This window comes from Hyperolius riggenbachi, chromosome 2 (genome assembly GCF_040937935.1).
Source record: "Hyperolius riggenbachi isolate aHypRig1 chromosome 2, aHypRig1.pri, whole genome shotgun sequence".
Taxonomy (NCBI): domain Eukaryota; kingdom Metazoa; phylum Chordata; class Amphibia; order Anura; family Hyperoliidae; genus Hyperolius; species Hyperolius riggenbachi.
Window position 1 is genome coordinate 103,655,297 of NC_090647.1, and position 14,156 is coordinate 103,669,452.

The following is a 14,156-nucleotide window of genomic DNA, read 5'->3' on the forward strand; positions in this document are numbered from 1 at the left end:
GGAACCCACCTCACCACAGCAGAGACCTGACTGTTGTGTTCAGGGAACCCACCTCACCACAGCAGAGACCTGACTGTTGTGTTCAGGGAACCTACCTCACCACAGCAGAGACCTGACTGTTGTGTTCAGGGAACCCACCTCACCACAGCAGAGACCTGACTGTTGTGTTCAGGGAACCTACCTCACCACAGCAGAGACCTGACTGTTGTGTTCAGGGAATCCACCTCACCACAGCAGAGACCTGACTGTTGTGTTCGGCAAATCCCACCTCACCACAGCAGAGACCTGACTGTTGAGTTCGGCGAATCCCACCTCACCACAGCAGAGACCTGACTGTTGTGTTCGGTGAATCCCACCTCACCACAGCAGAGACCTGACTGTTGTGTTCAGGGAACCCACCTCACCACAGCAGAGACCTGACTGTTGAGTTCGGCGAATCCCACCTCACCACAGCAGAGACCTGACTGTTGAGCTCGGCGAATCCCACCTCACCCCAGCAGAGACCTGACTGTTGTGTTCGGCGAATCCCACCTCACCACAGCAGAGACCTGACTGTTGAGTTCGGCGAATCCCACCTCACCACAGCAGAGACCTGACTGTTGTGTTCAGGGAACCCACCTCACCACAGCAGAGACCTGACTGTTGAGTTCGGCGAATCCCACCTCACCACAGCAGAGACCTGACTGTTGTGTTCAGGGAACCCACCTCACCACAGCAGAGACCTGACTGTTGTGTTCAGGGAACCCACCTCACCACAGCAGAGAACTGACTGTTGAGTTCGGCGAATCCCACCTCACCACAGCAGAGACCTGACTGTTGTGTTCGGCGAATCCCACCTCACCACAGCAGAGACCTGACTGTTGTGTTCAGCGAATCCCACCTCACCACAGCAGAGACCTGACTGTGTAGCTCGGCGAATCCCACCTCACCCCAGCAGAGACCTGACTGTTGTGTTCGGCGAATCCCACCTCACCACAGCAGAGACCTGACTGTTGTATTCGGCGAATCCCACCTCACCACAGCAGAGACCTGACTGTTGAGCTCGGCGAATCCCACCTCACCACAGCAGAGACCTGACTGTTGAGCTTGGCGAATCCCACCTCACCACAGCAGAGACCTGACTGTTGAGCTCGGCGAATCCCACCTCACCCCAGCAGAGACCTGACTGTTGTGTTCAGCGAATCCCCCCTCACCACAGCAGAGACCTGACTGTTGTGTTCAGGGAACCCACCTCACTACAGCAGAGACCTGACTATTGTGTTCAGGGAACCCACCTCACCACAGCAAAGACCTGACTGTTGAGTTCGGCGAATCCCACCTCACCACAGCAGAGACCTGACTGTTATGTTTGGCGAATCCCACCTCACCACAGCAGAGACCTGACTGTTGAGTTCGGCGAATCCCACCTCACCACAGCAGAGACCTGACTGTTGAGTTCGGTGAATCCCACCTCACCACAGCAGAGACCTGACTGTTGTGTTCAGCGAATCCACCTCACCACAAAAGAGACCTGACTGTTGTGTTCAGGGAACCCACCTCACCACAGCAGAGACCTGACTGTTGTGTTCAGGGAACCTACCTCACCACAGCAGAGACCTGACTTTTGTGTGCAGGGAACCCACCTCACCACAGCAGAGACCTGTCTGTTGAGTTCGGCGAATCCCACCTCACCACAGCAGAGACCTGACTGTTGAGTTCAGCGAATCCCACCTCACCACAGCAGAGTCCTGACTGTTGTGTTCAGGGAACCCACCTCACCACAGCAGAGACCTGACTGTTGAGTTCGGCGAATCCCACCTCACCACAGCAGAGACCTGACTGTTGAGCTCGGCGAATCCCACCTCACCCCAGCAGAGACCTGACTGTTGTGTTCAGCGAATCCCCCCTCACCACAGCAGAGACCTGACTGTTGTGTTCAGGGAACCCACCTCACTACAGCAGAGACCTGACTATTGTGTTCAGGGAACCCACCTCACCACAGCAAAGACCTGACTGTTGAGTTCGGCGAATCCCACCTCACCACAGCAGAGACCTGACTGTTGTGTTTGGCGAATCCCACCTCACCACAGCTGAGACCTGACTGTTGAGTTCGGCGAATCCCACCTCACCACAGCAGAGACCTGACTGTTGAGTTCGGTGAATCCCACCTCACCACAGCAGAGACCTGACTGTTGTGTTCAGCGAATCCACCTCACCACAAAAGAGACCTGACTGTTGTGTTCAGGGAACCCACCTCACCACAGCAGAGACCTGACTGTCGTGTTCAGGGAACCTACCTCACCACAGCAGAGACCTGACTTTTGTGTGCAGGGAACCCACCTCACCACAGCAGAGACCTGACTGTTGTGTTCAGGGAACCCACCTCACCACAGCAGAGACCTGACTGTTGTGTTCAGGGAACCTACCTCACCACAGCAGAGACCTGACTGTTGTGTTCAGGGAACCCACCTCACCACAGCAGAGACCTGACTGTTGTGTTCAGGGAACCTACCTCACCACAGCAGAGACCTGACTGTTGTGTTCAGGGAATCCACCTCACCACAGCAGAGACCTGACTGTTGTGTTCGGCAAATCCCACCTCACCACAGCAGAGACCTGACTGTTGAGTTCGGCGAATCCCACCTCACCACAGCAGAGACCTGACTGTTGTGTTCGGTGAATCCCACCTCACCACAGCAGAGACCTGACTGTTGTGTTCAGGGAACCCACCTCACCACAGCAGAGACCTGACTGTTGAGTTCGGCGAATCCCACCTCACCACAGCAGAGACCTGACTGTTGAGCTCGGCGAATCCCACCTCACCCCAGCAGAGACCTGACTGTTGTGTTCGGCGAATCCCACCTCACCACAGCAGAGACCTGACTGTTGAGTTCGGCGAATCCCACCTCACCACAGCAGAGACCTGACTGTTGTGTTCAGGGAACCCACCTCACCACAGCAGAGACCTGACTGTTGTGTTCAGGGAACCCACCTCACCACAGCAGAGAACTGACTGTTGAGTTCGGCGAATCCCACCTCACCACAGCAGAGACCTGACTGTTGTGTTCGGCGAATCCCACCTCACCACAGCAGAGACCTGACTGTTGTGTTCAGCGAATCCCACCTCACCACAGCAGAGACCTGACTGTGTAGCTCGGCGAATCCCACCTCACCCCAGCAGAGACCTGACTGTTGTGTTCGGCGAATCCCACCTCACCACAGCAGAGACCTGACTGTTGTATTCGGCGAATCCCACCTCACCACAGCAGAGACCTGACTGTTGAGCTCGGCGAATCCCACCTCACCACAGCAGAGACCTGACTGTTGAGCTTGGCGAATCCCACCTCACCACAGCAGAGACCTGACTGTTGTGTTCGGCGAATCCCACCTCACCACAGCAGAGACCTGACTGTTGGGTTCGGCGAATGCCACCTCACCCCAGCAGAGACCTGACTGTTGTGTTCGGTGAATCCCACCTCACCACAGAAGCGACCTGAATGTTGAGTTCGGCGAATCCCACCTCACCACAGCAGAGACCTGACTGTTGAGTTCGGCGAATCCCACCTCACCACAGCAGAGACCTGACTGTTGAGTTCGGCGAATCCCACCTTATCACAGCAGAGACCTTACTGTTTTGTTCGGCGAATCCCACCTCACCACAGCAGAGACCTGACTGTTTTGTTCGGCGAATCCCACCTCACCACAGCAGAGACCTGACTGTTGTGTTTAGGGAACCCACCTCACCACAGCAGAGACCTGACTGTTGTGTTCAGGGAAACCCACCTCACCACAGAAGAGACCTGACTGTTGTGTTCAGGGAACCCACCTCACCACAGCAGAGACCTGACTGTTGTGTTCAGGGAACCCACCTCACCACAGCAGAGACCTGACTGTTGTGTTCAGGGAACCTACCTCACCACAGCAGAGACCTGACTGTTGTGTTCAGGAAATCCACCTCACCACAGCAGAGACCTGACTGTTGTGTTCGGCAAATCCCACCTCACCACAGCAGAGACCTGACTGTTGAGTTCGGCGAATCCCACCTCACCACAGCAGAGACCTGACTGTTGTGTTCGGCAAATCCCACCTCACCACAGCAGAAACCTGACTGTTGTGTTCAGGGAACCCACCTCACCACAGCAGAGACCTGACTGTTGAGTTCAGCAAATCCCACCTCACCACAGCAGAGACCTGACTGTGTAGCTCGGCGAATCCCACCTCACCCCAGCAGAGACCTGACTGTTGTGTTCGGCGAATCCCACCTCACCACAGCAGAGACCTGACTGTTGTATTCGGCGAATCCCACCTCACCACAGCAGAAACCTGACTGTTGAGCTCAGCAAATCCCACCTCACCACAGCAGAGACCTGACTGTTGTATTCGGCGAATCCCACCTCACCACAGCAGAAACCTGACTGTTGAGCTCAGCGAATCCCACCTCACCACAGCAGAGACCTGACTGTTGTGTTCGGCGAATCCCACCTCACCACAGCAGAGACCTGACTGTTGAGCTCGGCTAATCCCACCTCACCACAGCAGAGACCTGACTGTTGAGCTTGGCGAATCCCACCTCACCACGGCAGAGACCTGACTGTTGTGTTCGGCGAATCCCACCTCACCACAGCAGAGACCTGACTGTTGTGTTCGGCGAATCCCACCTCACCCCAGCAGAGACCTGACTGTTGTGTTCGGTGAATCCCACCTCACCACAGAAGAGACCTGAATGTTGAGTTCGGCGAATCCCACCTCACCACAGCAGAGACCTGACTGTTGAGTTTGGTGAATCCCACCTCACCACAGCAGAGACCTGACTGTTGTGTTCAGCGAATCCCACCTCACCACAGAAGAGACCTGACTGTTGTGTTCAGGGAACCCACCTCACCACAGCAGAGACCTGACTGTTGTGTTCAGGGAACCCACCTCACCACAGCAGAGACCTGACTGTTGACTTCGGCGAATCCCACCTCACCACAGCAGAGACCTGACTGTTGTGTTCGGCGAATCCCACCTTATCACAGCAGAGACCTGACTGTTTTGTTCAGCGAATCCCACCTCACCACAGCAGAGACCTGACTGTTTTGTTCGGCGAATCCCACCTCACCACAGCAGAGACCTGACTGTTGTGTTTAGGGAACCCACCTCACCACAGCAGAGACCTGACTGTTGTGTTCAGGGAAACCCACCTCACCACAGAAGAGACCTGACTGTTGTGTTCAGGGAACCCACCTCACCACAGCAGAGACCTGACTGTTGTGTTCAGGGAACCCACCTCACCACAGCAGAGACCTGACTGTTGTGTTCAGGGAACCTACCTCACCACAGCAGAGACCTGACTGTTGAGTTCGGCGAATCCGACCTCACCACAGCAGAGACCTGACTGTTGTGTTCGGCGAATCCCACCTCACCACAGCAGAAACCTGACTGTTGTGTTCAGGGAACCCACCTCACCACAGCAGAGACCTGACTGTTGAGTTCGGCGAATCCCACCTCACCACAGCAGAGACCTGACTGTTGAGCTCGGCGAATACCACCTCACCACAGCAGAGACCTGACTGTTGAGCTCGGCGAATCCCACCTCACCCCAGCAGAGACCTGACTGTTGTGTTCGGCGAATCCCACCTCACCACAGCAGAGACCTGACTGTTGAGTTCGGCGAATCCCACCTCACCACAGCAGAGACCTGACTGTTGTGTTCAGGGAACCCACCTCACCACAGCAGAGACCTGACTGTGTAGCTCGGCTAATCCCACCTCACCCCAGCAGAGACCTGACTGTTGTGTTCGGCGAATCCCTCCTCACCACAGCAGAGACCTGACTGTTGTATTCGGCGAATCCCACCTCACCACAGCAGAAACCTGACTGTTGAGCTCAGCGAATCCCACCTCACCACAGCAGAGACCTGACTGTTGTGTTCGGCGAATCCCACCTCACCACAGCAGAGACCTGACTGTTGAGCTCGGCGAATCCCACCTCACCACAGCAGAGACCTGACTGTTGAGCTTGGTGAATCCCACCTCACCACAGCAGAGACCTGACTGTTGTGTTCGGCGAATCCCACCTCACCACAGCAGAGACCTGACTGTTGTGTTCGGCGAATCCCACCTCACCCCAGCAGAGACCTGACTGTTGTGTTCGGTGAATCCCACCTCACCACAGAAGAGACCTGAATGTTGAGTTCGGCGAATCCCACCTCACCACAGCAGAGACCTGACTGTTGAGTTTGGTGAATCCCACCTCACCACAGCAGAGACCTGACTGTTAAGTTCGGCGAATCCCACCTCACCACAGCAGAGACCTGACTGTTGAGTTCGGCGAATCCCACCTTATCACAGCAGAGACCTTACTGTTTTGTTCGGCGAATCCCACCTCACCACAGCAGAGACCTGACTGTTTTGTTCGGCGAATCCCACCTCACCACAGCAGAGACCTGACTGTTGTGTTTAGGGAACCCACCTCACCACAGCAGAGACCTGACTGTTGTGTTCAGGGAAACCCACCTCACCACAGAAGAGACCTGACTGTTGTGTTCAGGGAACCCACCTCACCACAGCAGAGACCTGACTGTTGTGTTCAGGGAACCCACCTCACCACAGCAGAGACCTGACTGTTGTGTTCAGGGAACCTACCTCACCACAGCAGAGACCTGACTGTTGTGTTCAGGAAATCCACCTCACCACAGCAGAGACCTGACTGTTGTGTTCGGCAAATCCCACCTCACCACAGCAGAGACCTGACTGTTGAGTTCGGCGAATCCCACCTCACCACAGCAGAGACCTGACTGTTGTGTTCGGCAAATCCCACCTCACCACAGCAGAAACCTGACTGTTGTGTTCAGGGAACCCACCTCACCACAGCAGAGACCTGACTGTTGAGTTCAGCAAATCCCACCTCACCACAGCAGAGACCTGACTGTGTAGCTCGGCGAATCCCACCTCACCCCAGCAGAGACCTGACTGTTGTGTTCGGCGAATCCCACCTCACCACAGCAGAGACCTGACTGTTGTATTCGGCGAATCCCACCTCACCACAGCAGAAACCTGACTGTTGAGCTCAGCAAATCCCACCTCACCACAGCAGAGACCTGACTGTTGTATTCGGCGAATCCCACCTCACCACAGCAGAAACCTGACTGTTGAGCTCAGCGAATCCCACCTCACCACAGCAGAGACCTGACTGTTGTGTTCGGCGAATCCCACCTCACCACAGCAGAGACCTGACTGTTGAGCTCGGCTAATCCCACCTCACCACAGCAGAGACCTGACTGTTGAGCTTGGCGAATCCCACCTCACCACGGCAGAGACCTGACTGTTGTGTTCGGCGAATCCCACCTCACCACAGCAGAGACCTGACTGTTGTGTTCGGCGAATCCCACCTCACCCCAGCAGAGACCTGACTGTTGTGTTCGGTGAATCCCACCTCACCACAGAAGAGACCTGAATGTTGAGTTCGGCGAATCCCACCTCACCACAGCAGAGACCTGACTGTTGAGTTTGGTGAATCCCACCTCACCACAGCAGAGACCTGACTGTTGTGTTCAGCGAATCCCACCTCACCACAGAAGAGACCTGACTGTTGTGTTCAGGGAACCCACCTCACCACAGCAGAGACCTGACTGTTGTGTTCAGGGAACCCACCTCACCACAGCAGAGACCTGACTGTTGACTTCGGCGAATCCCACCTCACCACAGCAGAGACCTGACTGTTGTGTTCGGCGAATCCCACCTTATCACAGCAGAGACCTGACTGTTTTGTTCAGCGAATCCCACCTCACCACAGCAGAGACCTGACTGTTTTGTTCGGCGAATCCCACCTCACCACAGCAGAGACCTGACTGTTGTGTTTAGGGAACCCACCTCACCACAGCAGAGACCTGACTGTTGTGTTCAGGGAAACCCACCTCACCACAGAAGAGACCTGACTGTTGTGTTCAGGGAACCCACCTCACCACAGCAGAGACCTGACTGTTGTGTTCAGGGAACCCACCTCACCACAGCAGAGACCTGACTGTTGTGTTCAGGGAACCTACCTCACCACAGCAGAGACCTGACTGTTGAGTTCGGCGAATCCGACCTCACCACAGCAGAGACCTGACTGTTGTGTTCGGCGAATCCCACCTCACCACAGCAGAAACCTGACTGTTGTGTTCAGGGAACCCACCTCACCACAGCAGAGACCTGACTGTTGAGTTCGGCGAATCCCACCTCACCACAGCAGAGACCTGACTGTTGAGCTCGGCGAATACCACCTCACCACAGCAGAGACCTGACTGTTGAGCTCGGCGAATCCCACCTCACCCCAGCAGAGACCTGACTGTTGTGTTCGGCGAATCCCACCTCACCACAGCAGAGACCTGACTGTTGAGTTCGGCGAATCCCACCTCACCACAGCAGAGACCTGACTGTTGTGTTCAGGGAACCCACCTCACCACAGCAGAGACCTGACTGTGTAGCTCGGCTAATCCCACCTCACCCCAGCAGAGACCTGACTGTTGTGTTCGGCGAATCCCTCCTCACCACAGCAGAGACCTGACTGTTGTATTCGGCGAATCCCACCTCACCACAGCAGAAACCTGACTGTTGAGCTCAGCGAATCCCACCTCACCACAGCAGAGACCTGACTGTTGTGTTCGGCGAATCCCACCTCACCACAGCAGAGACCTGACTGTTGAGCTCGGCGAATCCCACCTCACCACAGCAGAGACCTGACTGTTGAGCTTGGTGAATCCCACCTCACCACAGCAGAGACCTGACTGTTGTGTTCGGCGAATCCCACCTCACCACAGCAGAGACCTGACTGTTGTGTTCGGCGAATCCCACCTCACCCCAGCAGAGACCTGACTGTTGTGTTCGGTGAATCCCACCTCACCACAGAAGAGACCTGAATGTTGAGTTCGGCGAATCCCACCTCACCACAGCAGAGACCTGACTGTTGAGTTTGGTGAATCCCACCTCACCACAGCAGAGACCTGACTGTTAAGTTCGGTGAATCCCACCTCACCACAGCAGAGACCTGACTGTTGAGTTCGGCGAATCCCACCTCACCACAGCAGAGACCTGACTGTTGAGTTCGGCGAATCCCACCTCACCACAGCAGAGACCTGACTGTTGTGTTTGGCGAATCCCACCTTATCACAGCAGAGACCTGACTGTTTTGTTCGGCGAATCCCACCTCACCACAGCAGAGACCTGACTGTTTTGTTCGGCGAATCCCACCTCACCACAGCAGAGACCTGACTGTTGTGTTTAGGGAACCCACCTCACCACAGCAGAGACCTGACTGTTGTGTTCAGGGAAACCCACCTCACCACAGAAGAGACCTGACTGTTGTGTTCAGGGAACCCACCTCACCACAGCAGAGACCTGACTGTTGTGTTCAGGGAACCCACCTCACCACAGCAGAGACCTGACTGTTGTGTTCAGGGAACCTACCTCACCACAGCAGAGACCTGACTGTTGTGTTCAGGGAATCCACCTCACCACAGCAGAGACCTGACTGTTGTGTTCGGCAAATCCCACCTCACCACAGCAGAGACCTGACTGTTGAGTTCGGCGAATCCCACCTCACCACAGCAGAGACCTGCCTGTTGTGTTCGCAAATCCCACCTCACCACAGCAGAGACCTGACTGTTGAGTTCGGCGAATCCCACCTCACCAAAGCAGAGACCTGACTGTTGTGTTCCGCGAATCCCACCCCACCACAGCAGAGACCTGACTGTTGTGTTCAGGGAACCCACCTCACCACAGCAGAGACCTGACTGTTGAGTTCAGCGAATCCCACCTCACCACAGCAGAGACCTGACTGTTGAGCTCGGCGAATCCCACCTCACCACAGCAGAGACCTGACTGTTGAGTTCGGCGAATCCCACCTCACCACAGCAGAGACCTGACTGTTGAGTTCGGTGAATCCCACCTCACCACAGCAGAGACCTGACTGTTGAGTTCGGCGAATCCCACCTCACCACAGCAGAGACCTGACTGTTGTGTTCGGTGAATCCCACCTCACCACAGCAGAGACCTGACTGTTTTGTTCGGCGAATCCCACCTCACCACAGCAGAGACCTGACTGTCTTGTTCGGCGAAACCCACCTCACCACAGCAGAGACCTGACTGTTGTGTTTGGCGAATCCCACCTCACCACAGCAGAAACCTGACAGTTGTGTTTAGGGAACCCACCTCACCACAGCAGAGACCTGACTGTTGGGTTCAGGGAACCCACCTCACCACAGCAGAGACCTGACTGTTGTGTTCAGGGAACCCACCTCACCACAGCAGAGACCTGACTGTTGTGTTCAGGTAACCTACCTCACCACAGCAGAGACCTGACTGTTGTGTTCAGGGAACCTACCTCACCACAGCAGAGACCTGACTGTTGTATTCAGGGAACCCACCTCACCACAGCAGAGACCTGACTGTTGTGTTCAGCAAACTCACCTCACCACAGCATAGACCTGACTGTTGTGTTCAGGGAACCCACCTCACCACTGCAGAGACCTGACTGTTGTGTTCAGCGAACCCACCTCATCACAACATAGACCTGACTGTTCGGTAGACCTAACTGTTGTGTTCAGTGAAAGCACCTCATCACAGCATAGACCTAACTGTTGTGTTCAGTGAACCCACCTCATCACAGCATAGAGCTAACTGTTGTGTTCAGTGAACCCACCTCATCACAGCATAGACCTGATTGTTCGGTAGACCTAACTGTTGAGTTCAGTGAAAGCACCTCATCACAGCATAGACCTTTCATTTCACTTGAATTTCATTTCTTAACAGTTTCACAGCATCAGAACTTTGTTTTTCTTACCAAAGCATCATTTTAGCTGCATTTTTAGCTAAGCTCCACCCATCAAAGAAAACTGCCCAGGCTTTTTTCCCCTGATGCTGTGCAAAGCATAATAGGATTTCTGATGTTGTTATTCACGTTGCCTAGCAACTGGGAGTGGTGATCAGCACACAGGACAGTTGGAACCGTGCCTCATGCTCGCTGACACCTCCTTTTAACCAAAAAGATGGCTGCCATCATGAAATCACAAACATTTGCCTGTTCTTTTAAAACAGGGTGGGTAAGAGATTATTTTACCTATCTATTTTAATTAACATAACTAATGAAACTTAAAGGGATACTGTAGGGGGTCGGGGAATAAATAGTTGAACTTACCCGGGGCTTCTAATGCCCCGCAGACATCCTGTGCCTGCGCAGCCACTCACCGATGCTCCGGCTCCACCTCCGGTTCACTTCTGGAATTTCAGACTTTAAAGTCTGAAAAGCACTGCGCCTGCGTTGCCGTGTCCTCGATCCCGCTGATGTCACCAGGAGCATACTGCGCACCCACAGACCTTACTGGGCTTGTGTTATACGCTCCTGGTGGCATCAGCGGGATCGAGGACATAGCAACACAGGCGCAGTGGTTTTCAAACTTTAAAGTCTGAAATTCCAGAAGTGAACCAGAGGCGGAGCCGGAGCATCGGTGAGTGGCTGCGCGGGCACAGGATGTCTATGGGGGACCATTAGAAGCCTCGGGTAAGTTCAACTCATTTCCCCCCGATCCCCCTACAGTATCCCTTTAACGACAGTATGTTTGTTTAGGCTGAAGTTCCTCTTTAATTAGGGCTCATTCACACTACAAGAGCTTTTCTAAGTGCTTTGTGATTTAAAAAGCTCTTGTTGTTATTGTGTGTGTGTCCACACTGGAGCGATGTGATTTCGTAAACATCCCCCATTGCATTGCATTAGCAAGTGCTAAACCACATTCAAAAGTTGAGACGTTGCATTCCCTGTGTAACAGGAGCACAATGCAACAGAACAAAAAAGTATACTCGGGTACAGTGAAGCACAGTGAAGCATAAAGTTAATGAAAAGTATTCTTCACGTACTGTTGACGCACGCGTTTACCTGTATCGCACTACATGCAGTGCCTTACCATACTGCAACCTGCTATGCTGCAACGCTCCCGCCACACTGTGATCGTCACAAAAGTGGTGCATTGCATTGCGGTAAGCTGCATGACAAAGCAGCTGTTACATTGCACCGCTGTGAATGGGGCCAGTTGCTAGGTACACAGTGGACTTTGCGTTTCTTGTAAGAGCTGGAACGCAATGTAATGGGAAAGTCGCTCCACACATTATTCCTGCGTTGAGTTGCTTACAGTGAAGCATACAGCCAATAAAATGTATGCTTCACTGTCCCTCTGCATATTGCGGTAACGCACTGCATAGGATGCCACATGCCATTAAACTCCACCGGCCTCACCGTGAACGCTGCATAGGTGGTGCATTGAGGAAAGCTGCATCACAATGCGGCCACACCACAGCGCACCACTGTTTACATAGCCATAGAAGAACATGGACAATTCCTTCAGCTGTGCTGCACATCAGTTGTCCGGTGCTGACAGCAACTGATTTAGTGTAAGCCTGGCCTAAAGCCTGGGACACACATCCAATGTTCATGCAATTACTAACCCTGTCATTGGATTCGCGCTGTACAAATTCACTCTGCACTAATTCCATTCCAACTTTACTAGAGTAGAGAGATGAGCTCTAAATTCAACTTTAGCAGCATTTCTTAAAGGGGTTCTCCATTGTATTTTATAAAGCTAAAACTGACACTTACCTGGTGCTTCTATCAGGCCCTTGCAGCTGTGATGTCCCGCGCTGTCCTCCTCCGATGCTCTGTTCCCCGCCGCCGGTAACCTGCTAATTGTTCATCTAACTAGATGAATAGAACTGCGGCTGCCGGCTGCATGCTCACTCCCGCATGTGTCACCGGGAGCTTACTACGCAGGTGCAGTATAGTACTGCATTACAGTACTGTACAGTACAGCCACGGCCTCGCAGCCAGTTCTGTTTATCTAGTTAGATGAACAATTAGCAGGTTACCGGCGGCGGGGAACGTGGCATCGGAGGAGGACAGCGCGGGACATCACAGCTGCAGGGGGGCGATAGAAGCATCAGGTAAGTGTCAGTTTTAGCTTTTTAAAATATACCGGAGAACTCTTTTAAAGAGACTCTGAAGCGAGAATAAATCTCGCTTCAGAGCTCAAAGTTAGCAGGGGCACGTGTGCCCCTGCTAAACCGCCGCTATTGCGCCGCTAAACGGGGGTCCCTTCACCCCCAAATCACCCCCCGCACGACTTGGTCGTACATTTGGTCGCTCCTGGAGGCAGGGCTAACCGCCGCAGCCCTGCCTCCAGTCGCGTCTATCAGCAGCGCATCGCCGCCTCTCCCCCGCCCCTCTCAGTGAAGGAAGACTGAGAGGGGCGGGGGAGAGGCGGAGATACGCGCTGACAGACGAGCGTGGGGCAGGGCTGCGGCGGTTAGCCCTGCCCCAACCAGGAAGCGCTCCCCCGCTTTACGGAGGGGATTTGTGGGATCAGGGACCCCCGGGATAGCGGCGGTTTAGCAGGGGCACACATGCCCCTGCTATTTATGAGGTCTGAAGCGAGATTTATTCTCGCTTCAGACTCTCTTTAAGGTGGCCACATACCATACAATTTTTAAAATATCTGTTTAATTCAAGGATAGCAATCAATTTTTCTTACTGATTCAATGTACCACACACCTATTCAATTTTTACCCAATCACGAATAAAATAATTGAAAGCTCAGAAAAAATTGATTGGAACTTTACATCAAGTAATTGACAATCTATCACACACCATACAATTCTTGAAAAGTTAGTCTGAAATTTCCAACATGTCCAATTTCCAAAAATCGAAAACAAAAAAACAAAAAAGGGAAATCCGATCACATTTATTGATTGAAAACAAAGAAAAGCTCTCAATTTTTCAAGACAACCGAACGTAATTATCGCATTGGTGAAAAATTGGATCTTTTAATTGTATGGTGTGTGGCCACCTTTACAGTTACCATGGTTTCTACCTAGCAGTTACTGATGTAATGAACTGTCACTTTTTTTTCCCTGATTAAACTCCCTATAATATGTACTGGACATTTTGTTGTCATTTTCAGCAGTTACATGCAGTTTATTTTCAATCTATTTGAAAGGGCTCTAAGACCAGTGCGAAACTCCGCCCCAAACCACCACTAAGCTCCGTCCCCAAACAGACACAAAACTCCGCCCTCCGCCCCCATGGCCAAATGACTTTAATATTGCCTATATTACAGGGGTCTCAAACTCGCGGCCCCCGATACAATATTTTGTGGCCCTCGCCGGCAAATT